This window comes from Anser brachyrhynchus, assembly GCF_964034855.1.
Source record: "Anser brachyrhynchus genome assembly, chromosome: 5".
Lineage (NCBI taxonomy): Eukaryota > Metazoa > Chordata > Aves > Anseriformes > Anatidae > Anser > Anser brachyrhynchus.
In genome coordinates, this window is record NC_137699.1 from 23612575 (window position 1) to 23624900 (window position 12326).

Here is a 12326-nt window from a genome sequence, read left to right on the forward strand (position 1 = left end):
AAATACTAGCATATTGAATTGCTCAATAAAAAAGGAACCGTTAAATTTACTTTTTTTTTTTCAGGAATACAAATTTTTGTTTAGGTTGGTGATAATGCCAAGTGCTCATCTAGTATTTGCACTGCTTTTAACAACAATAAAATATATAGTATACAACTTTATAAGCTGCGTTCTAGTTATGTATGGACCTATATCTATGGCTAGCTGTTCTAGTAATTGCCAACATGATGCATTAAATTAAAAAAAAAAAGTTTTTTTATATCGAATTGATCTCAGTCAGAAAAAAGTTAGGAAAATTTTGTGTGATAATTGAACAAACTTAAGATTTGATGGGAAAGCTTATATAAAGGCATTTACCTTGCCTGGCCCACAGCTCTTCCTTTTACTTCAGTTCATCATGTGTTCTTTTTCTGAATAACTTGTAAGGAAACAGGGTAGCCTCTGGTAGTCAGATTTTAAATCAGGTTGCTAAAAACAGTATAGAAAGCCTATGTAGAAATCTATATGCAATTGCTAGCCTAAGAGCTTTAGTCAGGGCATGTTTCTGAAAATCAGTTAAGTGGGCAGCTGTATTTGTCCTCCCTTATGTTTCCCATACCATCTAAATAAAAACAATCTTCAGGTTATGCAAGTGTTTTATAAATTTTAGTCTTACAGACACAGTCGATAATGGTTGCAAGGCCAGTGCTTGAATCAAATATTCTATTTATGCCTAGTAAACTTGAATTTTTATTTCAGGTAACTTTCTTGATTTTTTTTTCTGTATTATCCAATGGATCATGTTTTCAGTAGTATTTACTGTTTCAAAACATGTTGGTTTAATGTTTAGAAGTAGTTCTAGTTCTGTCCTTCACACTTTTTTGGTAGCTTAGAACCATCTGATTTTGAGGGTGCAGACATGAAAAGGGCACAGAACTTAGTCATCTGGTTTTATAAAAATAAGTACCTTATTTTTTTCCCTTCTCCAACACACATACATATGCTCAAAATTAGAAAAACAAATCCCTTGTTTATTTTTTTGTACTTCTTTTTTAGCTTGCTAGTATGGTGCATAAATGTCTGCTGTTCTTTCAGTGTTGGCCAGTCCAGGCACTTGCTGAATTTCATGTTGTGCAAAATTGTTTTTGTAGATTTTCTTTTGAAAAGAAGTTTCCTCTTGTACATTTTGGCAGCTGTATATTGGCTGTCTGAAGATCATTAAATTTGTCACTATTATTTATCTTTAAGTATTTGGCTTTTTTACTGGAATGGCCAGCCTTTGTTTCTTCCAATATAAATTTTCAGAAGTAATGACAATAATTTGCTAAGAGTTATGATGTTAAAACCACAATTAAAATTTAATGACCTTTTCCTAAAAATATGCATGTAGTTAAACAGGCTCCCGAGATAATGCAGGGATTTAATCTGTGAAATGTTGCATAGGAGATTAGGATAGGTGATCATAATGCTCTCTTCTAGCAAGACAATGTCTTAATTTGGATATTTTTCTCTGTCAAAGAGAAAACAAAGCTTTGAACTAAAAGAGCATGTAAGGGGAGTTGGTGTCTTTTAGTATATACTAGTAGCACTGGCTTTGCGTGATGAGATTTTCATGTTGTAAAGCATGCTTTCCTGGGAGGGGCAGAGAGGCTGAATATGACTGTCTGATATGAAGTCCACACTCGTGTGCTCAAAACTAAATGTACTTCAGGAACTAATAGAAATTTCATATTTGTGGTATGACCTATCTCAGTAGGTCTAGAAAAGCATATAACGTTGGAATGCTAATTTAGAGAAAAAAATGCTGTTAGTATTTACTGAATTGCAATACAGTTTATTAGCAAACCAAAAGAGAATGATGGCATATTTCATGTGAAATTATCTTGGTGTATGTGAAATACCGTGTGTATTCAGGTCAATAGGTATTCTGGAATCCTCGTAGGTAAGTCTCTCTGTAGATGGAAAGGCCAAGATACTTGCGGATGTTAGGGTAGACTTTATCTTTCCATATTGTATCATTTTTTAAGTTTTACTTTGCAAGTTCCGTTGTGTCAATCCCTTCAGGATGTAGCAGCTTTCACATATCATTTAAATTCTGCATTCTAAGAGCATTACCACTTCCCAAATTTTTTTTGTCTTGCTCATAACCAAAAGATGGTTTTCATATTGAATTTTGGAATAGATGGCTTTTCTGGGTAAAAATGACTGGTGTCATCTACTTCAGGGTATGGGATGCTTCTTCCATGCCCCTTCCATGGCGGAAATTGAGGAATCTTGCTGGACAGGCCATTTTATAAGTGCTGAAGATCCTTAGAAAGATATATTTAATCAAAAAATACCATGGTTATGCTCATGAAATATTTAGTTTAAAATTTTAATTTGCAAGTTATTCTTTAGAACTTCAAGTTTTCCCTCTACTAACCTTTGACTTCTGAAATCTCAAAGCTGTAGTTTCGCAAGTTCTAAGCACTGGTAAACTTGCAATTTGTTTCCTAAGCAGTTTAAGATGCCTTTTCTTTTTTAACTTCTACTTTTATACTTGACATTCTATGTGGAAATTCTGCCAGTAAACTATATCCACCACTCTCAATCCGATGAATTCAGATCGTGTGGTAAGTAAAACTTCCCATTTTTTGTTAGGTTGACTTCTTGGAAGTAATCAAAATCTGAATAATTGTTTTCAACTTTGTTGCTCAAGATCAATATTTCTCTGAAGTTATGTATTTCTTAAAGGTGTCCAAGCTCTATATCTGCGCAGATGAGCACAAGTAGTGAGATATGGTTCTTGTGTCTTTCAACAGTTGATGTTCTATTACTTTCAGCAAAAAGAAACTTTTTTTTTTTTGTCTCTGAAGCATAAGGGGAGAAATTGAGAATTTCTTTCCATGTGCTACTGCCTTCCAGGAAAGTGAGTGGAGACACAAATGCAATAAAATTACTAGCAATTTCTCTTTACAGACATCAAATTCAGGTAAGTACTGAGTTTACGCAAGGCAGAATAATTATCCAGTCTATGTTGCCCCATTTTGGTCTGTTTTCACACCGGGATAGGTGACAGTAGTGTATACTAAAAATAGTAATAATAAAATACGTATATGGTTCTTCAGAAAAATCCAAGGCAATTTAGATCCTTTGGTGAAAGACGTCTTTATTTCTCAGTGTTTTTCTAGCAAAGGATTTTTTTTTTCCTGGTACTCATCTATGGAGGTTAGCATTTCTGCTCCCTTTTGCCTAACAAGGAACGTTCTCCCATTTTGTAGCTTTGCAAATGATTTAAATTGAACTTACCTCAGCTGGATAGAGCAATTTGAATCACAGTTTAGAGATGCCTTTCTTGCTACATTCAATTTTAATGTGGTTGAGTAAATGATGATGAATACCAACATAACTCATGTCTTTGCGGATTGTATAGGACACCTTATAGTATATTTTCAGCTATATTGTTTGATTTTGATAATCATGTTTAATACAGGTTATAGGTATGAACTCGCCAATACATGTGTTCTGTGGTTTTGGGATAAGTTTTATACCCTTTCCTTAAGTTGATTGGCTCTTTGCAAGAAAGTTGCATTGTTTTAAAAGTTCTTTTCAGTTTTTGATGCATAAATGCAACCTTTCAATGCCAGAAGCAGGACAAATCATAAAAATATACTATTTAACATGAAAACTTTTTATAATTGTCTTATTCTTTGGCTTTGTTTAAAGCAGATGACTGATTTCATCTTAAAAGAATAATTGTGTCCTTATATATGTATGCTGGCTTTTCAATATGTTTGTGAATCTGTTCAGTCCTTTCAGTAATTCCTTGTAGGAAAATACTGTCTTTCTGTTAATGTGTGCTACACTTGCTGAAAGATCTAATTTAGAAGAGAAACCTGAGATCTAATCCATAATGAGTTACAAATCCTCTTCAAACAAAACATTTTCTAGGATCTCTTTCCATTTGCAAATAATTTCTTTTGTTAGAAGCATTACACTTCTTCTTTTGTTTCAACATATTTGTCTTATTGTTAATTTTGAAAGGTGGAAGTCAAAATTCTTGGAGTATGGAGCTTGACAAAAATTATCTAAACAGTTAGTGGGAGGGATTTGATCTGAAGTGTTAAAAGGCACCGGTAAACTTCCTAAAAATAAATTCTGAGGAAATACTGAATTTGACTTAAAATAATTATCCTGAAATCAAATTGTCCTATTTTCCTTTATGATTACATAAAATATTTTGTCTCAATTTTTAAAAGGATTGTTTGGACTTTTTATCAGGGAGGAAATTGATATTTATTATTCAATAATAAATGCATATAAAATGGATATATATATATGTTATATATAACGTGTATATATATATATAATGAATATAAATGCAATCATTTTTCATTTGTTTAATTTTGTGCCCAATAGAAACCTTTGGTAAAAGTAATTGCAAACTCAATGAGTGAATGTTCATTTAAAAACAAGAGAAAAAAGCAGGGAGGTGGTTCTTAAGCTCTTGTATGTTCTCTTGTATGTATAATCTCATCTGTGATTTTAGAATGAGACACTATATATGCAAGTATATATGGATATTGTCTGATTTTATTTGAAGTAACTTATCAAAAAAAAAAAGTCTAAACTGTTTGAGAACTGAAGGACATGGTGGAAAATGCAACTGATAAATTGGTGCGGAATATTTACTTACGTTTCGTACTCCCGAATAAAAAACAAAAACTATTTGTACTGATTGATGCATAGCTATTTGGCTACTAAGAGGTTAACTTTTCATTTCTATATGCATTTTGATGTTATAGTATAAAAATACCTGGTACTGTTTACGAGCTGCGGAAGGAGAAATTAAGATTATGTAATGTTTCATGGTAATTATATGTGAGCTCTTTGCTTACTTAAACAAAGAAACATTAAAAAAAAATCCCTCTGAACAGCTGAAGTGACACCAAGCACCAGCTGGGGAATCTGAAATCAAATATTTAGGGCATGATTTGTATTGAACTGCAATTAGAATGTATGATTCTGCAGTAGCAATTGTTTGAGTGAGGTCAAATTGCACATGAAGAATGAACACAAGCGAAGTCTGTCTTCACCGCAACTGATGTCTGCACACATGCTACTTCATGATATTTTTTTAATTATATGCAAAACTGGGAGAATAACTTGATTATTTTATTTGTCCATTGTCCATTAAGTGTTAGTGTGTCAATAGGTGAATGGAAGATTTGAAAAATAAAAATTGAAAATACTAACTTTGAGAAACTTATTGTTACTATTAATGTTACTAATAAAAAAAGTTATAAGCAGTACTAAAGCATTACAGAGACTTATTCTGATGCTTTTTTCTTTCCCTTTTTTTAACCTGTAGTTAAAAATACAATATTAACCTACCGGTATTATAAAAGATAGCATTTTCTGTTTTCAGATAAAATGGTGCATTTCGACACATTGTTTAAAAACTAGAACAGCTCAGTATATGAAAACACAAACTGTGATAATTAGATAGATATGCCATATGTGGTAGTTTAAGTTGGCATATATCTCAAATGGCATGTTTAATGTACTGTATTACTGGAATTAGTAATTTTACAGCTGAAAGCTGTTAATTCTGTTATACTGATTCCCTCTCATGAACCTGTAGGTAATGATGGCAGACCTTTTTCTTTGCAAAGAAACTGCTTCTGATAGCTTAAAAGGTAGCTAGCTGTAAGTTTCCGCATTTTTAGCGGAATCTTTGACTACTACAATTTTCTAATTAATTGAAAATTGTGAGACTTTTTTAATACTGATACAGCTAATGTCAGAAAGTTTGCTCTAATTAAATGTCTATAATGGAGAAAGGAGGTCTGTTGCTTTTCCATACAGCATGTTTTTCCCAGGCAGTTTTTTTTGTCTTGGAAAAAAAAAAAAGGCAAAATTGTCAACCCTAAGCACTTGAGAGTTGTAAGCAGTTGTTAAAAACCTGTCTTTTTCACACAAGCTACATAAAAATCACCCCTCACACATGACAAAACTCAAGGGAGGACAGCAAGACTTCAGTATAAATTTGTTGAAGGGAGCTCCAGCTGTAAGTTCTGCTAGGTATGTAGCGGGTCTGGCTGGGATGGAGTTAACTTTCTTCATACCAGCTTGCAAGGTGCAATGTTTTAGATTTGTGACCAAAGCAGTGTTGATAACAATGGGTTCCACTTGTTGATGAATGGGTTTTTCATAGCATCAAGGCCTTCTCTAACCTTGTCCCATGCAGCAAGTAGGTTCATGAGAAGCTGGGAGGACACACAGCCAGGCAGATGATCTGAACTGAGCAAGAGTTACTCTGTGCTGTGTTGTCATGCTCAGCAGTAAAACAGAGGGGAGAGTGATTTTAGGTTACCATTTTTTTGCTTGGTGAGTTGCTGGGCTGTGGTTGATTCTGGGAGGTGGTGAGTTATTGCTTCTGCATCACTTGTTTTGCTGTTTGCTTGCTTGTTTGTTCTTTTGTTTTGTTTTTAATTCCGCTTCTTTTCCTTTGCTTGTCAAACTCTTACCTTTCCCCATTAATTTTGTTGCTTTTGCTCTTCCTATTTTCTTCCCCTACCCTGGTGGGAATGAGGGGCTGTGTGGGTTTACCTGTCAGCCAGGGTAAGCCCACAATGGGCGTTATTAACCTTTCAGTGTTGTGTAAAGCCTTTGCCTTCCTAAAAACATGTGCACGTGTCCGTGTGTGTGGGGGGGGAAGGAAACGAAACTTGACTCAATTTTGTCTTGGTACACTGGCAGACACTGTTAAAAATTACAGAAATTAACCGTTTATACTACTGGGTGGTGGTTAGGCCTTCATCTCTGTTACCTTACATAGGTCATTCTTGGGGTTCTTCTGTGTTTCATGTTTGAAAGCAACATAGTGTATGAGGGAACAGAGAGGGCTTTTGGGAAGGTAATCCTGGTGAATATTTAGAATGTAGGTGTGGAAAGGACCTCGTGGATTAGGTAGAGTCAGTCTTCTGCTGTCCTTCCAGGCGAAACCATGAAATCTCATAATTGTAGTCCTTTTTGTGCGCTCTACCTGCCCCCAACTGAGGTGATGCTGCCAAGCTCCTCAATGGAGAAATGGGAAAAGCTCCAAAGTGTCTTTGCTTACCAAAGAGATGTCTGAAAATTTCTCTCTGAGAGACTGAATAAAAAGAAGTTAGGTGTCTTTTACCTTTTTTTAAAAGAATCTACAAAATCAATAAAGACTTTCCAGTTACTATGCATATCTACAGCAGATGTTTTCAACACTTTGTTAATTTTCAATTTTTAATCAACAATCAGGAAAAGTAATTACTAAGGTGGTAAAGTTGTTTTGTGACTGTCATTTAATCTTGCCTGAATTTAAAATCTTTTTATCTGTAGTTAAGAGAAGGCATTTTAAAACATGCAAACCTAAAGCTCACAACTTCATTAAAGTAACAACACATCTTTCTACTGATATGGGGAAGGCTTACTTTTAAATAATGCAACAACTTACGGTTTACTTCCCAGAATAAAGCAATTACTCAAAGTTGTTTTACCCTATTGAACGTGGTGGGCAGCTTGTGCTCTAATTTTCTTACTTGTATGTATATTTGTTCAGTGAATGTTATTCTCTTGGAAAGTACTAAACAGAGTTGATTTTCAAAAAGCAAGCTGATCCCCACTTCTATACTAAAACGAGTATCTGTACTCTTCTGAATTGTGATACTGTATATTTTTAAACCTTATTCCTTCTTTCCTTTCTTTTTTTCTCTCCTAGTTTTGAAAGACTTTTTACCTGTCTTTGAAAGAACTAGGTACGGTTACGAACAGAGAAGAGTTTTGATTCTAAACATGAAAAACATCTATTTCATAAGCAATTTAAGATAATTTTAGTGTGTTATACGTAGTAGGTCATGAAGAACTGTCATTTATAAGCAGTGAAAATTAAAGGAAAACGTAATTTAGGTCAGGGTGTAAAGAATTACAGTTAACTTAGGCCCTGAATGGTTAAGCAAGGAATAATACTTTCAAATCTATGTTTCTTAAGGGATCTGGGAGGTTATATTTAAAATAAATAAATTGCAGATGCAGTTGATGAATTAAAAAACTCCAAAATTATGCTTTACCTTTGGTTATTACTACTGCTGGTACTAGTAACTCAGAAACAAAAGAGGAACAGTGCTACTTTTTGTGATGTGTTCACAGGAAAATTCCTTTTGGAAAGTTAGGGCAAATATGATACACAAAAAAAAAAGTATGCATGGTGTGGGTGTGTATATATGTGTGTGTAATATATACACTTTCATAAAAATATCAAAAGACACTGCTCCTAGTTAGAGGTGGCACTGATAGATTATGTAGTGTCTCATTGCTGTGGAGGGTCGTGATTGTGCCTGACTTCTCTCTGCTGTTTCATGTAGGAATCTTACCTAACATTATTTTTAAGTAACAGAGGAAAGGAAGAATGGATGAACAATCCTTTGAAACATTTTTATCAAATTCCTGTTTGTGCACGGTTTTATTTCCAGTATCACAGGACTCAGGGCAGAAGTGCCAAATGGTTTCTACTGTTCTAGGTGAAGTAACACCAAATTTTATGGAATATGATGAGCTAAATTCAACTTAGAGTTAAGCAGCAGAGTGAAATTTGGACTAACGTGAATGAAGATATCAGTATGTACAGCTCAATACAAGATATATGCACCTGTATGTTAGCTATAACATTGTAGGATTTCATATACTTAAGTGACAATCAGTGGAAGGAAGGGTATATTTTAGGAAAATACCAAGTGGAGAAGGAAGGTGGTCAAACTGGGGAAGAACAGCATTTATATTAGTTATTATTCTGATGTTTCTCCAGTGAAGCTTCTTGTGGGCGTTATACTTGAAATTATTGGAAAACGTGGATTAAAATCAGTAGTCCTGATCTTGCACTTAAAAGCTTGTTTGAGATATGCTTGGTGATTACTTTGATTTAAAATAAATACAGGAAAAAATCTTTATAAATGTATATGTAAATAATACATATGAAAATAGTTATATTGTTCTATATCCTCTTTATAAGTCTTAGCAAAGAGAAAAAAGAGGATAGGCTCATAGCATGGTTGGAAAATAAATTTCTGAAATGTGCTATTGCTAGAGAATAATCAAAAATAATGGTTAGCTTGAAAGAAGGTGTAATCTTTAATAACATTCTTAGGTATCCATGGAAATACATACATAAAACCTGATACTGTGAGGCAAAAAATAGTTGTTGAAATATTTCCCCCACCTCTACCTGATATAAAATTCCAACAGTATGTAGAATTTTCTTTTTGCTTGTGTTTGTTTATTTATTTTTGTATGTTTTAAAGTGAGTAGGTATTCTGTATCTGATATTTTTGCAGATGATCATTTGTTGTCCCAGTTAAGTATCTGAGTTATTTTCTGATTTGTCAAATCTTACGGATTTAAAATTATTTGTTTTAAATTTTATATTTAAAGAATAATTCTATATGGCATTATTAGTTAAGCTTTTATAAAAGGTTTTTCTCCTGTGGTTTGGGAGTTTTGTTCTTTATTTGTTGTTTGTTTTTGTCATCATCATCTTGTTTAGCTCTTTATTTTCCTTATAATGGGAATTATTTTAGCACAGCTGATTAAAACCAATCCAGAATAATTCCAAACATTCAGATCTCATAGGTCCAGAAAATCCCAGTCACTTTTAATTTTGTACTTAGAAAATTGATTTGCTGAACTAGCTGTGTATATACACTTGTGTACATATTTTATATAGTATACATTTATATACCTGTATATATTTAAAACAAATTAAGAAAATTCAAACTTTGAATATTTGGAAGTATTATACACATATTTGCCTTGGTGAAATAGCAAAATTGGAAATGTTAGAGATGCTACCAAGAATGAATTTACTTGAAATGTTGATTAAAAATGAACTATTTTTTAAAATCAGGCAGGAACCTTTTCTTCCTTATTAGCCAGTGACTAAAAGTCAGGATGTATTCATGAAACATGGTTAGCTATGTAGGTTCATTTCTCTGTTGGTGAAGTAGGGAAGATTACCCATTTGTTTTATACCTGCCTTACCCTTCTTGAATGTAAGCCTGTTATCAGTGTTTGAAATTAGTTTTACTGGCAGACTGAAATGAGGGAATTTCTTACTGACTTTTCCTTCAAGTGTCTTTGAATTTGACCAGTGATCTTGCAGAAATAGTAAAGAGGAAGGTTCTTGCTGTTACTTTTTGGTAGTCACATCCCCCCCCCCCCCCCCCCCCCCCCCCAAAAAAAAAAAAGGTTTCAAATTAACTGTTAAGTGTTACATGTTGTTTGAATTCTTTTTCCTTAGTTTTCCTTTCTAGATGTTACCACTTCAGAATTACAGAGTCTAGTTCTGGCACTGAGTTTCCCAGTTGTGCTGCTTGAGATTTAATATGCAATGTGGTGATGGGTTCAAAAAGCAGAAATCTTTGTGGCATCTGTAAAGCAGTGAATAACTACTGCACTTCCAACTGTGTATCTTTCTAACGTGTCAGTGCTGAAGTCTGTTCATTTGCTTGCATCTCATGTTGTGGGCTCTTGCTAAACACATCTTTACAGATGGAATGAAAAGAAAGTCAACTTACAATATGAATGAAATGCTTGGATAGCCCAAAGGATAATGTGTGTGTGTGTGTTCGTCCCATCCTAAAATATATAACAATTTAAGGACCACTTAGGTGACAGTAAAATGGTGGTCATGGTTTTGAACACAAGCGTAAATAAAAACAATTATATACAAATACAGAAGCCTTATTTTCTGCCACTGTATATTTAAAACACTTATTATGTTTATTCAATTTCAAGTTTGTTTAAAAAAAACAAACAACCTCAGTGAGATTGCATGAAGTACATTGTTTCAAGCAGGCCTTCTTTCCCTGCTGATGAAAGATCATAAGTGATATGCGATCTGATTGATACATTCTGCTTTTTAATTTTTCTCCTTAAAAGAGGGCAGGTGATTAAAAAAGTTACCAATAAAATGAAGTATTAACAAACCTTTTTTGATGGTGTGTAATCTAATTAATTAAAAATGTTAGTGTGTTTTGACCAAATTCTCATCCAATAGTTTATTTTTTATTTTCAAAAACTTCTTTACTGTTACATTGAATTCAGGTCTCATAATTGGATTTGTGTTGTGGAGTGTTTGTAGTAATAGTCATTGCCTTTGTCCTACCTTGTAACTGTCGTCTTTTTGTTGAAACGGCATGGAGTGGTGAGAGTGATGTAGTGAGATGAAACGACGTGGTTTCTATTGTATGTGTTTGAGACTTTGCATTGTCCCTTTTTAACTTACAATTTCTGATGTGGAGGAGAAGCACCATTGAAAGTAAAGAAAACAATGCAGAGAAATTAATTCACAAGTGATTTTTGATTGTATTTACTTAATGAGTTCTAAGAAGCTTCATTAATTATTCTTCATACGTACTGAATGAGTAGTTGAGTTAATACCTTGTTTTATTAGCATTGCGATACCCTATGTTTTATTTACCCTTAACTTAAGAAAACTTGCAGGGAATAGAGTACTGTTATTTGCTTGTAATTTTATTCTGGTTCTTCTTTTCACAGTAGTGTTCATAAATACAGAACGAATACTATTTTATCATCCTTCAGGTGTAAGGGGTGCGTTAGTCCCTTATGTTGTGGGGGAGGTGGGGGGGAATGACTGGAAAACTGTAGCTGAATTTTATATAAATATTGGATATCCAGTTTTCACAGAACTTCCACAGAACTATTTTTCTCAGGATATGTACAATTTCTGTAGTACCATATATAACGTGGATGACTACTGTTGTGTTTGCTAAACTTGCTGCTTTTGAAGGTTAAAGTACTCTTGTCTAAAACTGGACATTAATAAATAATGCCCAAAGGACCTGCTTATTTGTGGAAAGTTCAGCTTAACTGAATTTGTTAGCATCTGTCAGAACACTGTCTCAGGCATTTGGTTCTTCGAAGCTAGCATTCATTTCTGCGTGAGGAAACTCTTCCTTATGTTCCTGAGCTTGCCAATGTTAGTCATGTTCTTTTAACAGCATTCTTCGCTAAGTCTGATTGTTATCCAGTTCTTCCACTTGTAACTTCAATTGTCTAGAAATTCAGTTTGTCTCGTATTTTTTTGGTAGCTATCACCAAAGCAGGTCACAGTTACCAGGAAAAACAGGGAAGTTACGCTGAACATTTAAAAACATGAACTGAGGCACCCAGTCATGTTCAGCATTTAAACGTACTTAACATGAGGAAATTATTTTATTTTTCATAGTTTCATTGCGAGTCAGTGATTCACTTTGGAGGAAGTAGAAAAGCAACCAACTGAAGGCAGAGATCCAAAAAAATCATTTGGGTAAGCAATG

The 12326-nt window shown here is 33.8% G+C and overlaps 1 protein-coding gene and 1 long non-coding RNA gene across 13 annotated transcripts in view; one reads left to right on the forward strand and one right to left on the reverse strand.

The window, feature by feature from the left end:
- LOC308195691 overlaps positions 1-12326 on the reverse strand; it is a 767404-nt gene that overhangs the window by 400662 nt on the left and 354416 nt on the right. The gene's annotated exons all lie outside the window — the stretch shown is intronic.
- The window catches only part of NOVA1 (NOVA alternative splicing regulator 1), a 157293-nt gene that overhangs the window by 12001 nt on the left and 132966 nt on the right, over positions 1-12326 (forward strand). The window lies entirely within an intron of this gene.